This window comes from Lissotriton vulgaris, chromosome 8 (genome assembly GCF_964263255.1).
Source record: "Lissotriton vulgaris chromosome 8, aLisVul1.2, whole genome shotgun sequence".
NCBI classification, from domain to species: Eukaryota; Metazoa; Chordata; class Amphibia; order Caudata; family Salamandridae; genus Lissotriton; species Lissotriton vulgaris.
This window is the reverse complement of record NC_141696.1, coordinates 1526908184-1526913183: the sequence shown is the minus strand read 5'-3', so window position 1 is coordinate 1526913183 and position 5000 is coordinate 1526908184. Positions and strand designations below refer to the sequence as shown.

The window sequence follows — 5000 nt, the reverse complement described above, 5'->3', positions numbered from 1 at the left end:
CCCTCAGGGGCCCCGGCCAGAGCTGCTGAACTCAGCCAAGCGAGGGGAGGCTTACCGGGCACAACGGAGCCCCGTCCCGGAGCTTTGGCAGTGTGGCAGGCCGGGGGACCGGGCCCAGAGCCGTGGCACCCGACCCGGGGCCCGTCCGGGCCCCCAGACCCAGCCGGGGCTCCCAGGCCCGGAGGCGCAGGGGAAGCCTCCCCGGGCCCTCCGTACCCCGTCCCGGGGCAGCCCGCCACGCAGCAGGACCAAGGACAGCGCCCGGGATGGGGAGGCCGCCCTCCCCGGGCCCTCAGGGGCCCCGGCCAGAGCTGCTGAACTCGGCCGAGCGAGGGGAGGCTTCCCGGGCACAACGGAGCCCTGTCCCGGAGCTTTGGCAGTGTGGAAGGCCGGGGGACCGGGCCCAGGGCCGTGGCACCCGACCCGGGGCCCGTTCGGGCCCCTGGACCCAGCCGGGGCTCCCAGGCCCGGCGGCGCAGGGGAAGCCTCCCTGGGCCCTCCGTACCCCGTCCCGGGGCAGCCCGCTACGCAGCAGGACCAAGGACAGCGCCCGGGATGGGGAGGCCGCCCTCCCCGGGCCCTCAGGGGCCCCGGCCAGAGCTGCTGAACTCGGCCGAGCGTGGGGAGGCTTCCCGGGCACAACGGAGCCCTGTCTCGGAGCTTTGGCAGTGTGGCAGGCCGGGGGACCGGGCCCAGGGCCGTGGCACCCGACCCGGGGCCCGTCCGGGCCCCTTGACCCAGCCGGGGCTCCCAGGCCCGGAGGCGCAGGGGAAGCCTCCCCGGGCCCTCCGGACCCCGTCCCGGGCACCCTGCCACGCAGCAGGACCCAGGACAGCGACCCGGGATGGGGAGGCCGCCCTCCCCGGGCCCTCAGGGGCCCCCGGCCAGAGCTGCTGAACTCAGCCGAGCGAGGGGAGGCTTCCCGGGCATGACGGCACCCCGTCCTGGTCCTTTGGCTGTGTGGCAGGCCGGTGGACCGGGCCCAGGGCCGTGGCACCCGACCCGGGGCCCGCCCGGGGCCCTGGACCCAGCCTGGGCTCCCAAGCCCGGCGGCGCAGGGAAAGCCTCTCTGGGCCCTCCGGACCCCGTCCCGGGCACCCAGCCACGCAGCAGGACCAAGGACAGCGCCCGGGATGGGGAGGCCGCCCTCCCCTGGACCTCAGGCCTCAGGCCTTCCAGGTAAGCCCGGCAATCTGGTCGCCCCGTTGGAAAGCATTGCGCGCTACTGTTGCAAACACATTATCTACCGGACTTGCTCTAGATGGCGCTCCAACATAAGGAATGAACCAACACCTTCCCTACTGGAATCGTGACGAGCTAAAGTCGTCAGCAGCACCGAAGGGGCTAGTTTATCAACACTTTCCCTCCTGTTGCGCGGGTTGGTGTTTGAAAAATAGATTTTATTACGCCTTTAGTTAGTGTGTCCTCTAGATCAAGTTGATCTACTGACTTGCGACGCCAAGGCATCTCGCTGTAAAGGAATGCGATGTCACAGCATGCATTTTCGTTATTCGAATAGATACCCGCCTATAACCCCTTCACTGCGGCGGTTCGAATGGGTTTGGGCATGGAGCTGTGGTGCTCATGATGGAGCTCCTGGACCCAGCCAAGCAAGGAGAGGCTCCCCGGGCACAACAGAACCCCGTCCCTGGCTTTGGCAGTGCGGCAGGCCGGGGGGCGAGGGGAACCCAACCCGGGCCCCTGGGCCCCATCTGGGAGACCGGAGGCGCTGGGGACGCCTCCCCGGGCCCTCCCAGACCCCATCCAGGGCTTCCTGCCACGCGGCAGGCCCAGGAACAGACCCTGGGCTGGGGCAACATCCTGGCCCGTCCAGCTGCCGGCTGAGGACAGCTAGGCCGAGAGTACCTTGTCCCTATCAATCCGGAGGAAAATTACCCATATTTCTTGTAATCCGTGCACACAAGGTGACAGAGGGGACCCAGGGCGCAAAAGTGCGCGAGCTCCCGGAGCCCTCGCTCGGATCCGGGAGGCGAATGGCACCTCATCGGGACTTCCAGGGAAGTCCGGCCATCTGGTCGCTACATAGGAAAGCATTGCGGGCGACCAGATGGCCGAGGCGAGAGGGGCGACAAGATAGCCACGGCCGAAATGACACCAATCTGCCTGCCCCAGGCCTGTAGGGATCAGGAGCTGCAGGGCTCCGGGGCTCCGGGGCTCCCTGCCGCGCGGCAGGACCCAGGACGGAGCCCCCGGTATGGGGGCCACCCTCTCAGGGGCCCCGGACGGGGCTCCCAAAACCCAGCGGAGCAAGGGGAGGCTCCCTGGGCACCACGGAACCCAGTCCCGGGCCTTTGGCAGTGCGGCAGGCCGGAGGGACGGGGCCCTGGGCCCAAGCACCCGACTCGGGGCCCGGGGAGGCCCCTGGACCCTGCCGGGGCTCCCAGGCCCAGAGGCGCAGGGGAAGCCTACCCCGGGTCCTCCGGACCCCGTCCCAGGCACCCTGCCACGCGGCAGGACCCAGGACGGACCCCCCCAGGCAAGGAGGCCAACCTCCCCGGGGCAACTGAGGGCCCATAGGACGGAGCTCCTGAACCCAGCCAAGCACGGGGAGGCACCCCGGGCACCACGGAACCCAGTGCCGGGCCTTGGACAGTGCGGCAGGCCGGAGGACAGGGCCCTGTGCCAGAGCACCCCATCCGGGGCCCGGGGACCCCAAGGCCCAGAGGCACAGGGGTAGCCTTCCCCGGGCCCTCCGGAACCCATCCCGGGCACCCTGCCACGCGGAAGGACCCAGGACGGTGCCCCGGCCGGAGCTCTTGAACCCAGCCAGGCTCCCCAGGCACAACAGACACCGCTAGGCCGAGAGGGGTCCCAGAGTACCTTGTCCCTATCAATCCGGAGGAAAATTACCCCCATTTCTTGTAATCCGTGCACACAAGGTAACAGAGGGGACCCAGGGCGCAAAAGTGCCCGACCTCCTGGAGCCCTCGCTGGGATCCGGGAGGCGAATGGCACCTCATCGGGACTTCCAGGGAAGTCCGGCCATCTGGTCGCTACATAGGAAAGCATTGCGGGCGACCAGATGACCGAGGCGAGAGGGGCGACCAGATGGCCGGGACCGAAATGACACCAATCTGCCTGCCCCAGGCCTGTAGGGAGCTCCGGGGCTCCAAGGCTCCAGGCCTCCGGGGCTCTGGGGCTCTGGGGCTCTGGGGCTCTGGGTCTCTGGGTCTGCAGGGCTCGGGGACTGCAGGGCTCCACGGCTCGAGGGGCTGTAGGGCTACGGGGCTACGGGGCTCCGGGGCTCCAGGGCTCCAGGGCTCCAGGGCTGCAGGGCTCCAGGGCTGCAGAGCTCCGGGGCTGCTGGGCTCGAGGTCTGCAGGGCTCCAGGGTTACAGGGCCTGGGACCCATGGAGCCCGTCCCGGGTACTTTGCCACTCTGTGGGCCGGAGGAGGGAGCCCCGGATGCCTGGGAGGTGTTGCCCAGGCATCGCCCATCTGGTCCCAAGCAGGGAACAACCAGCCCCGGAAGGGTGTTCGGGCATACCCTTGCACCTACTAATCCGGAGGAAAATTACCCCCATTTCTTGTAATCCATGCACTCGAGGTGACAGAGGGGACCCACGGCGCAAACGTGCCCAACCTCCTGGAGCCCTGGCTGGGATCCGGGAGGCAAATGGCACCTCATCGGCACTTCCAGGGAAGTCCGGCCATCTGGTCGCTTTATAGGAAAGCATTGCAGGCGACCAGATGGCCGAGGCGAGAGGGGCGACCAGATGACCGGGACCCAAATGATGCCAATCTGCCTGCCCCGGGCCAGCAGGGCTCTGGGGCTGCAGGGCTCCAGAGCTCCGGGGCTCCGGGGCTTCAGGCCTCCCCGGGCCCTGATGGACCCTCTCTCCCGGGCGCCCCGGACCCCCGGCCGGCTCGCAGGACGGAGGGGTATTCCCGCTCCACCGGGCCCTGCCGGACGGGGCTCAAGCCCCGGGCCCGGTCCCGGCCCCTGTCCCGGCTTTCTGAACCCTAGTCCAGGCCGGGGAGAGCCTCCCTGGGCCCCGGTCGACCCTCCGTCCCGGGCGCCCCGGACCCCCGGCCGGCTTGCAGGACGGAGGGGTATTCCCGCACCACCGGGCCCTGCCGGACGGGGCTCAAGCCCCGGGCCCGGTCCCGGCCCCAGTCCTGGCTGTCCGAACCCTAGTCCAGGCCGGGGAGAGCCTCCCTGGGCCCCGGTCGACCCTCCGTCCCGGGCGCCCCGGACCCCCGGCCGGCTTGCAGGACGGAGGGGTATTCCCGCACCACCGGGCCCTGCCGGACGGGGCTCAAGCCCCGGGCCCGGTCCCGGCCCCAGTCCCGGCTGTCCGAACCCTAGTCCAGGCCGGGGAGAGCCTCCCTGGGCCCCGGTCGACCCTCCGTCCGGGGCGCCCCGGACCCCCGGCCGGCTTGCAGGACGGAGGGGTATTCCCGCACCACCGGGCCCTGCCGGACGGGGCTCAAGCCCCGGGCCCGGTCCCGGCCCCAGTCCTGGCTGTCCGAACCCTAGTCCAGGCCGGGGAGAGCCTCCCTGGGCCCCGGTCGACCCTCCGTCCCGGGCGCCCCGGACCCCCGGCCGGCTTGCAGGACGGAGGGGTATTCCCGCACCACCGGGCCCTGCCGGACGGGGCTCAAGCCCCGGGCCCGGTCCCGGCCCCAGTCCCGGCTGTCCGAACCCTAGTCCAGGCCGGGGAGAGCCTCCCTGGGCCCCGGTCGACCCTCCGTCCGGGGCGCCCCGGACCCCCGGCCGGCTTGCAGGACGGAGGGGTATTCCCGCACCACCGGGCCCTGCCGGACGGGGCTCAAGCCCCGGGCCCGGTCCCGGCCCCAGTCCTGGCTGTCCGAACCCTAGTCCAGGCCGGGGAGAGCCTCCCTGGGCCCCGGTCGACCCTCCGTCCCGGGCGCCCCGGACCCCCGGCCGGCTTGCAGGACGGAGGGGTATTCCCGCACCACCGGGCCCTGCCGGACGGGGCTCAAGCCCCGGGCCCGGTCCCGGCCCCAGTCCCGGC

The 5000-nt window shown here is 71.3% G+C and overlaps 1 protein-coding gene across 1 annotated transcript in view; it reads right to left on the bottom strand.

Moving 5' to 3' along the window:
- The window catches only part of LOC147699085 (immunoglobulin superfamily member 3-like), a 394763-nt gene that overhangs the window by 307710 nt on the left and 82053 nt on the right, over window positions 1-5000 (bottom strand). The gene's annotated exons all lie outside the window — the stretch shown is intronic.